Raw genomic sequence first — 10,959 nt, 5'->3', positions numbered from 1 at the left:
GGTGTACAACACCCTGGCCTGCTATGACAAAAAAGGAAGCGTCCAGAGAAAACCCGGAAGTGGTGGCCACAACCTCAAAAAGAACCGAGGACTTCCTCGCTGCCGTGGCCTCCAACATCGAGGAGGATCCGACCACATCCATGCGCACCCTGGCCAAGATCTCCAACGTCAGCGAGGGGACTATCAGAAATGCCGTGAGGGACCTTGGCCTGAAGTCATATGTCCGCTGTCATCGTCAGCTCCTTACAGCGGCCAATAAGAAGAACAGGCTCTCCAATGGCAAGCTCCACACCACCTGGATGAAGCACCATGGCTCCACTGTCCGAATCTTCTCTGACAAGAAGATGTGGACTGTGGACCAGGCTCGAAATGGCAGCAATGTTTTTGCAATTCTTTGCCTTCTTTTGTCTTCTGCCTTTGTTTTGTCTTCTTCAATTTTTTCTCGATTTTTTCGCACTGGCTTTTTTGTATTCTTTCAACTTTTTGCATGTTTTCCAACCTTTGCTCATTTTTCGCAACAAACAAAAAAGTTTGGCCAAAATGGCAACTTTTCAAGGTCTACTAATCAGGAGCCAGGATGGACATGATAAGAATCTGTTTCTTAGGGAGAAAGCAGGTTATATTACTGGTGATTGAAGATATCATAGTGTAATATTCCTTTTTATCTATGTGTTGCTTGATATGTGTTATATTCTAGTCATCCGTCATAATTTACATTTATTCCTTACTCATGCTCCCACCACTTCATTGCCATAGCTCAGATTTTTCTGTATATAAACTGATAAACTGATTTGATAAAGTAGATCATGGCCTTTTGTTGAATAGACTTCATGACATTGGGATCCAAGGCAAAGTTCTCAATTGGATAAGAAGCTTCATTCATGATAGGAAGCAAGCTGTTAAGGTCAAGGGATCCCTTAGTGACATAAATGATGTCAAGTCAGGTGTTCCCCAGAGCTTCATCTTTGGGCCCCTCTTATTTATAATATTCGTTGCCCAGCTTCAAAAGCTTAGTATTACTTTACTGCCAGTCTCTCTTCTTATGCTAACGATACAAAGTCAGTTTCTGGTAGGAATGGCCAAGATTCCACTAGCCTTGCAAAGGACCTAGAAATAATCTATTCTTGGGTTACTGAGAGTAGTATGGCCCTGAACGGAATGAAATTTGGCTCAATGACCTTCAGGCAACCCCTTTGAATACTCCACATCTAGATAATGGAGGTAAAGATATTGAGCAGGTCGAACAAGTCCAAAGATGTTTCACTAGGAGCATCACAGGAATGAGAGAGCTCTCGAGACAAAAAGGGCTGGCACTGCACAGTGTTCAGAGAAGGTTTGAAAGGTATCTGATACCGTACGTTTTCTGAAACATCCATGAGCTTTGTCCCAACCCAGGATTTAGGGCCAATTCTAGTGACCGCAGAGGCTTAATGTGCATTTTGAGAGCACCTTCATGGTTCCAACTAGCCTGGATTTTCGAGGGCTTGAAGTCCACCTCTCTTCTTTTGGGGGCTCCTTCATTGGTTAATTTCCTTCCCTCTAATATTCTTAGGGAATACGGAGGTCTTATTGATCCCGTAGCATCTTTCAAGTTAGACTTGGACAAATTTTTAAGTAGCATTCCAGATCAACCCTATATTCAAGGACTAGCTCGGTCTGCCAACTCGAACTTGTTAGTAGACCAAATAAGATGTAAAGATTAAAAGGTAATAAAGTAAAACTAAGTAAAAATAAGGTAAAACTAAACCAAAAAACATGGTTTTGCCAACAAGCTGGCTTTTGCATCAGCTGAGATGATGCGACGCGAGCGCCAAAGTCACTGCATAGTACATACTGCCAGCCAATCCCAAGTTAGCCCCACGATTTCTTCGAGCAGCTGGGACATATATAATCTTAGCTCTGAACGAACGAACGAGCAAACGCGCTGTCTTGATAAAAAACAAATTCAGCTCTTCGTCCAATGTTAGCTCCTCTGAAGAACAGGTACAGTAAAAGGAAAAAACGAAATTATTTACCTGCGTAAAATGATTAGTTTTTGAAGATACCGAGTCCGTTACATTGTACCAATAGAAAAAAATGTCCTGTTACAAGAATGAAGCGTTAATTTCCTGTGCTCCATTCAAATAAGGTTTAAGGGCCACTATTGACTAATCAAACTCTGGCTTGATGAAGACTTTTTTTTATGGTGACCTTCGCCTCATGGAGCTTCTATTTTTCTTCTTTTGGTGGGGTAATACATTCATCTTTGAGAAGAGATAGTGGTTCGAAGTTGCTATATCAGTTGCTGATACACTAATCTCGTTAGTTGTGCTCTCCTGAATTCACAAAAAATTGTTAGGGCCAGAACAGACCAGTTTGATCTTACCTAATAACTGCGCACTATCATCAAGTTTCTAACGAACCTTCTGATTCCTCAATCTTTACTTACTAAACTCCTTTCACTATATATATACATTTCCGAACTCGAACTTGTTAGTAGACCAAATATCATGTAAAGATTAAAAGGTAATGAATAGACGAATTATAACCCTTCATTTTAACAGTACTGGGGATTACATTCCCTGTAGCGGGTAGATAAAAACCAAACGAAAAAAAACCCCAACTTTTTTGAAAATCAGAACTTATTTTTCCGACCCTTACTTAGAATCTTGTATGGGTAAATTTCAGTTTAAACCAAGCGTGAGGTTGAAACAGAAGGAATGTTTTGCTTCTTCAACCAGTCTTGATCCGTTTAATCTTTGATTTTCTGATAAGTCTCGTCTATATGTATTGGTTTCACAATTAGAATGCAACCCAACTCGAAGTTTGAAGCGAAATTTGTATCTAAAAACCGGATCTACCGGTGATGAAAGTCGCATGCTGAAAATGGATAAGAATTAACCGATCCTTTTTGGAGCCCTTAAAGATGTTGCATAAATAAAGAGTATGAAAAAGACATGAAAGTTAGGTTCATTTTATTAAAAATACCGATCCAAATGTCTGGATGTGGTCTGGCAAAAATAAAGATTTCTAGCCTGATATGAATGAAACATACATCAATAGTGTTAACAAAGAATAGATTTTTGCACTGAGTTTACTTCTCGGAACACTTCCGCAATGTCTCCCGAGCTCACATAGCCAGGTCCATCCAGAAACTCGAGGGATTTGCCTTGGAAATTAGGCTCTGTATAGAAAATCCAGCAACAATCACCCCAAATTTCTGCAGAGGCTAAAGTGTTTGAAAAATTGTGGTTGGCCAAGTCTGGCTCGTCCTCGGTTAACGTGACGTTCATTCCTCGTTTGCCACTACGGCCATAAAGACTAATTGCACCATCGCAAGATGTCTTGGGAGGGCTTGTTGTTGGTGGGGGCATGCTTGGAGAGTCGAACACATCATCGGATTCGTATAAATAGTCATTGTCTGTTGGCGGTTGGCTTAAAGGGTAAGTGGGAAAGGGAGGAGGAGGAGGCCCTGGTAGACCTGAAGTTGTGGGTTGGAATTGCTGTGTCGTTTGACCACGGTGAACTATTTGACTTGGAGCACCCTTTCGCATCAGTGGGAAACCACCTCCAAACCCGCCTCCCGATGCAATGGAAAATTGGACCCCGGCAAAGCGTCGGTTGAATCCAAATCCTCCCTGGTTGAAACGGGGTAGAGAATCCACTGGTACGACTTCGATGGGCTGTTTGTCATCCGAGTCGGTGCCTTTGCCTTTTACTACCACCAAAGACGTGACCGGGGTTACAAAGTTGTACTGGATGGCCAACGCAATGGCACGTTCCTTGTTCGTTTTGGGAGGGGGAACAACTAACGTCAAGCCGTCTTCCATGGGCGTGACTTCGACATCATCAGATTCTGAGCTCTCCTCGAGGGGTTTGTCTTCCATGGATGTCTCCTCACTAGATTCTTCGTCCGATTCTTCGTCAGTTTCGTCGCCAAGTTCCTCTTTTCGTTCCTCCAGGGCAGACTTTTTGTCATCCAGAAGCTGCTTAATTGTTTTGAAGGCCCAAAGCCTTTCCACAAAATTCTGACCTTCGCCCTTGGGCTCAGCTGGCCGAGGAGAAATGGGGAAACAATATGTAGGCAAGGATGGAGTTGGAAGTTTACCAGGAGGTAACAGGGTAAGATCCTCAACTACCATGTCTACATCAGTCTCTTCGCCTTGAGCCATGGCCACGGGCCCATCATTGCGTGTGCAGACGATGAATTTCTTCTCAAAAATGCCATCCTTCCCTTGTCCGGTGATGATCACCTCCACGTCATCTTGAGTCTCGTCAATTTGACCTGCGATGATGATCTCACCACCTTCACTGAAAGTGTTGGTCTTTGTTTCGGTGAGTGTCTCGTTCTTAACTGCTTCGCCAACGTATTTGATGTCCAAATTCGACAGGAGAGGGCTCGCAATCTCCAGGTAAAAGTCTTCAAGTTGAATGGATGCATCTGAGCCTTCGTAAATTTTTCTGGCAAATCCCCCATTGTCCTTGGAGAGGGTTTTGATCAAGCCGAAATCAGCCCCACTACCAAAGGCCAAACCATACACAGGCACACTGATGTCCCGATTGGCTCTGGCCACATTCTTCTTGATCTCAGTTGCGCTAGTCACTCCTGCAGTGGCTTCACCGTCGGTAAGGAAAATAATCATGGACTGGACATTGCCGGCAAGTTCTTCGGACTTTTTCACCTCTTCAACCAGATTGATAGCATCAACCATGGCGTCGTTGATGTTCGTTCCACCGATGGTATTCAAGCTCAAGACGTATTGCAACGCTTCAGTTTTGAGATCATCTTGACCCTGGTAGGTCATCTGATGGGCTCCTTCTTTCAGCTTTTCATTCTCGGGAACCCAATGCATGACATTGTCACTGAAGGTGATGATATTGAAATGGTCCTGGCTGGTCAGATCGTCAATGACAGTGACCATGGCATCCTTGGTTTGGCTCAGTTTCTCTCCATACATGGATCCACTGATGTCCAAGACAAACACGACGTGCTTTGGTAGGGTTTTCAAGGAGTCTGGGGCAAAGAAGTGGACAAAATATCCGTCAATCACTTGGATCTCATTGCCTTGCTCCTTCCGATCCACATCGTATTCCACCATAAATTCACCGGATATGCCATTGGTACCGAATTGCTTCTGCATCTTGGTATCTGGACTGTAGGTGATGTTCACCTTCGTTGGGTCGGAGTCATCTAAGGCGATTTGAACGTCGGGGTTCACCTCTCCAGATTGAATGGCATTAGGATCAGTCTTGATCTTCGGCACTCGAACATGAACCACAGGCAAGGACTCTTGGATGACGATCTCAATCTTGAAGTCATTCACAATCTGCCCTGGATTCACGTGAACCACATGCTCGTACTTTCCAATTCGCCGCTGCAGGAGCTCCTCATAAGTTAGACGAAATCGGACTTTATCATTTCCCTCCACATTGGCGGAGACTGTGATTTGATTGGCATTGCGTGTGTCTTGGTCAACTAAACCAGCTCCTTGACCGGAGCTCACAGCTTGATCGAAAACCTCTTTGGCCTTGGCTTTCTCTTCAACCGAGGCCACTAGCTCCTCTCCTTTCAAAAGCATCGAAAAATTCGAAATGAAGGCCGAATCTGGGATGACCAAAGTGAAATCTAATTTTTTGGCCTTGGCACTTGGGTTCTTGATGTAGGCTTCCACCACGGTCTTGGCATACCTCAATTGCACATTGGACCGGACACTGAACTCGGATATCACGGGAGTGGCGCTCTTCGGAGATTCTTCATTCCCTTTGAGTAAGGTTTCGTCGTATTCAATGTCAGCAAAAGCGGTCGTTTCCTCTGCTGAAGGTCCTGTTGTGGACACCACCAGGGTTTGAGTCTGAGGTCTTCCAAAGACACTTTGGGCTTCTAGCAATGCACATATCCAAAGACTTACAAGAGCTAGGCTCCGCATCTTGTCGTTATGTTTTCTTTACAGAACCGATTTCTTCGTTGCTATGCTCTGAACTGTTGAATGTGTTTCTCTCGAATGAGTGGAGACTTGGCGCTTGCCAATCGTTTTATAGGTTTGGCTGTTTCTTTCCAGATTCAGGGTTTTTCCGCTTATCATCCACTACGTACTACTCTCACAACCAGCCCACAGAGTAGGTCGACGTTGACAAAGATTGGGCTATTAACCACTTCCAGAGACGCACTCCATGTCGACGTATGTACTCTGGTATTCCCACAATTCCACGTTCATGGCAAGCCAGTCCGGAGATGAGCTTCGAACGCCAGACTTCACTGATGAGGTTGTCGCTGCTTGAGCTGTTGAAGTTGTTATTCTTGACTCTCTTGGACTACCTCACCCAACTGCTGTGCCAAACTGCTAAGCTTCTTTTGACTCATACGTGTGTAGTAGAATGTGAACCGTGTTTGAGGGCATGGTGGTAATTTGAACAGTTTTCGTCAATTTGAAGATCCAACGACATTTAGAGCCGTCACTGAAATTAGCTTGATATTGATTAAAATATGATACAACTTAAGTTGGGCGCCCTATAGACCAACAATAAGTTATTGGCAATATTTATATTTTTATTATTGTATATGTGTGTTCATTGTGAGTAAACTAAATCGTCATTACAGCATAAACAGTATTTTGAATGATCCGAGAGTGCTTTTGTTCTCTACAAATTGTTCAGAGATAGCTACTAGACAGACTAGAATGGCACTTTCTCTTGGTAAAAATTAAATGATTGTCACAGTCCAAACTTTCTTAAAAATGTGCGTTCGAATGCCTCTTATTTATTATTTATTATGATAGTTCTCTGGACGGGGAAAACATGTTAGGACACCGTTTCAAACGAATCCATATAAAAATCCATGAAACATTTGGTGAGTCGTGTAAGTTCAAATAGCTCAGTTTTCATCGAATTTTTTGAAAAGTTTGCCTCATTGGATACCGCGCAACAGTTAAATTTTCTTCTTTTAAACTCTTTATTGCGAGATGCCATCCGTGCACGATATGAGCAAAAACAAAAATAATGGGTACCACATTTCAAAAGATTTCAAAATGAGATGTAACTAAAGTTGCAGCCTTTTTTCATAAATGAACCATGTTTTATGATTAATTACTAAACTTTGATTTCATACTTCTTTTTCTCTTCAATAAAGAAGATCATAACACATGTTTAAGGTTCAAAAGTTCTGGTTAGGACCATTTTGAGAGAAATCATGAGACCGATGCCATTTTGCAATATTGCAAAAAAACGTATACTGAGTAAATTATTTTTAAAGAGTGTGTGAAAGAATAGATTGCTTTTGGTTAAGAACCATTTCTCAGGAGGCTTCATTTTGAAAATATTTTTGGAAAGCTTCGTTTTATGTTTTAGTCTTTTGAGAAAATATGTGTTTGAATTTTTAATAGTAAAAGCGGAACGCTTAAAACACATTCTAATCGTATTAAATGTCATCTCGGTCGAAAATGGCATTTGACAAATTCATGAGCGAACGTACAAGTACCTTAATATATTTGAACAAAAGTCACATAAAATTTGATTTTCCAGGTTACATATAACAAAAGTTTGATCAACCTTTACATCGGAATTAGGGAAAAATATTTTTCGGGCTACATTTGCTCCTTAAAAAATAACTCCTCTATTTCTTATCCAATTTCCACAATTTTGACGAATGAGTTGGCTTGTTCTTAACAAAAAAACCACGTTCACACACGTAGTTATTCGACAAAACATATTCAAAAAACATATTCTTTGGAAAATGGCTTTTTTTAAATAAAATGTTTCTTTTCAAAAAATATTTTGCAAATAAACATAAAAAGTTGTTCCCATTTGAATTACATGGGCATAAAAAAGTATTCTAATGCTATGAAAATGTACTTTGTTTAGTCAAGAAATAGACCCCGTACTCAATTTCCTTCGTTTGCTTGTTCCCAAGCTCAAAACCCATTTTGCTTTTAAATCTGACCAAGTACTGCTAACCCAACACCGTAGTCCCTCAACTGACTAATGTCCCTCAAATACCACCGTCGGGGTCTTTGTACTGGAAATAGCTGAATACAATATTCTTCACCATGATGGATATGTTTTGATGACAAGGTAATAAGAAGTTGATCGTGATGCACTTGGTTGAGCCTGAAATAAAGACTCGATGTCATTTGAATATGAAATACAGCTTGCAAACGTTTGAATATCGCAGAAAAGTGAGGGACAAAGATCGACTCATGAAAGGAATCCCAAGGCGAAAAAATACTAATATGACGCCATATCCGTTGCATTCAGTGGAACCTTTGCCATTTGTTTTGCAGTAATGTCCAAAGACTGTAGTACAATTTGCAAACCTGTTCGATGACGTCCTCCCTTGTGCAATTCATGCACATCCCATTGAGCCATGAGTCATGGCCATCAACTAATCCATTGGACTTGGTCATTGCTCAAGTGCGATCGGAACATGTTGAGACTTCAATACTTCAACGCTCGTAAAAAACGTCTCTCTATCGTCAAGTTTTGCTGGAGTTCTCGATGGCAACGTTGGGGTTTCCATGAAACAAGATGGGAAACGCCCGTTAGGGTGGACGGATAACACCGACTTCCTTCTCGAGAAGAGGCTTCATTGGCATGATGTTGGTTTACGTGATGTTAAAGCATGTTCAATCCTAATTTTACTTCATAAAAAAACGCCTGGTTTCGCTTTGCCCATTCTGTTATTATTTTGGGATCGGCAAGTTTTTCGAGTGAGAGAATGCAAAACTTAGAATCGTGAGAAAGGGATTGCTATCACAACGACTCAGGATCAGGGGTTTATGATCCATAACACTATCAAACTGAACAACAGTATAGGGTTCTTTTTTTCTATGCTGCATGCACTTTGCCTTGCCTTTGGCTTTGGGCCTTCAGAATTGCAGGTCTAAGTTAATGCGTTGTCGACATGCAGGTGCATTCCGAAACACTGCAACTTTTCCAATTTAACACATGACGTGATTTTGTAGTACCGTATGGAAAGCCAATCAATTACCGTTTGCATCCATGCCTTCCTAACCAAAATGAAGCTGGTATGTGTCATTTCATACATGACACAGGCAAGGGCCTCAGGCCCCAGTTTTTCTTGTCTAAAACTACGCGTTGATGGATCCAATACTTTTTCCAAACGTAAAACATGAAGTAAAGTACACAACCAATAAGTATTCATACCATTTATGTAGGTTAGAATGTTGAAATGAGTGGAATGGAAAGGTTAGAAATTCAGTAACTCCCATTGCCATTATAAATTTTTGCTTAGTCAAGATTTGAAAAGGTGATAATTTGNGTTATTCGACAAAACATATTCAAAAAACATATTCTTTGGAAAATGGCTTTTTTTAAATAAAATGTTTCTTTTCAAAAAATATTTTGCAAATAAACATAAAAAGTTGTTCCCATTTGAATTACATGGGCATAAAAAAGTATTCTAATGCTATGAAAATGTACTTTGTTTAGTCAAGAAATAGACCCCGTACTCAATTTCCTTCGTTTGCTTGTTCCCAAGCTCAAAACCCATTTTGCTTTTAAATCTGACCAAGTACTGCTAACCCAACACCGTAGTCCCTCAACTGACTAATGTCCCTCAAATACCACCGTCGGGGTCTTTGTACTGGAAATAGCTGAATACAATATTCTTCACCATGATGGATATGTTTTGATGACAAGGTAATAAGAAGTTGATCGTGATGCACTTGGTTGAGCCTGAAATAAAGACTCGATGTCATTTGAATATGAAATACAGCTTGCAAACGTTTGAATATCGCAGAAAAGTGAGGGACAAAGATCGACTCATGAAAGGAATCCCAAGGCGAAAAAATACTAATATGACGCCATATCCGTTGCATTCAGTGGAACCTTTGCCATTTGTTTTGCAGTAATGTCCAAAGACTGTAGTACAATTTGCAAACCTGTTCGATGTCGTCCTCCCTTGTGCAATTCATGCACATCCCATTGAGCCATGAGTCATGGCCATCAACTAATCCATTGGACTTGGTCATTGCTCAAGTGCGATCGGAACATGTTGAGACTTCAATACTTCAACGCTCGTAAAAAACGTCTCTCTATCGTCAAGTTTTGCTGGAGTTCTCGATGGCAACGTTGGGGTTTCCATGAAACAAGATGGGAAACGCCCGTTAGGGTGGACGGATAACACCGACTTCCTTCTCGAGAAGAGGCTTCATTGGCATGATGTTGGTTTACGTGATGTTAAAGCATGTTCAATCCTAATTTTACTTCATAAAAAAACGCCTGGTTTCGCTTTGCCCATTCTGTTATTATTTTGGGATCGGCAAGTTTTTCGAGTGAGAGAATGCAAAACTTAGAATCGTGAGAAAGGGATTGCTATCACAACGACTCAGGATCAGGGGTTTATGATCCATAACACTATCAAACTGAACAACAGTATAGGGTTCTTTTTTTCTATGCTGCATGCACTTTGCCTTGCCTTTGGCTTTGGGCCTTCAGAATTGCAGGTCTAAGTTAATGCGTTGTCGACATGCAGGTGCATTCCGAAACACTGCAACTTTTCCAATTTAACACATGACGTGATTTTGTAGTACCGTATGGAAAGCCAATCAATTACCGTTTGCATCCATGCCTTCCTAACCAAAATGAAGCTGGTATGTGTCATTTCATACATGACACAGGCAAGGGCCTCAGGCCCCAGTTTTTCTTGTCTAAAACTACGCGTTGATGGATCCAATACTTTTTCCAAACGTAAAACATGAAGTAAAGTACACAACCAATAAGTATTCATACCATTTATGTAGGTTAGAATGTTGAAATGAGTGGAATGGAAAGGTTAGAAATTCAGTAACTCCCATTGCCATTATAAATTTTTGCTTAGTCAAGATTTGAAAAGGTGATAATTTGATAGAAATTCAGATATACAATTGGATATCCAATCCTGTTCGTTTTCTGTGGATTTGACAAGTTTATTATTAAGGAGTATGTAAATTCTGCAATAGTCAATGAATGTTCCGATTTCTATTC

The sequence above is a fragment of the Tigriopus californicus genome, chromosome 1 (genome assembly GCF_007210705.1).
Source record: "Tigriopus californicus strain San Diego chromosome 1, Tcal_SD_v2.1, whole genome shotgun sequence".
Lineage (NCBI taxonomy): Eukaryota > Metazoa > Arthropoda > Copepoda > Harpacticoida > Harpacticidae > Tigriopus > Tigriopus californicus.
The sequence above is the reverse complement of the archived record's forward strand: the minus strand, read 5'-3'. Positions refer to the sequence as shown.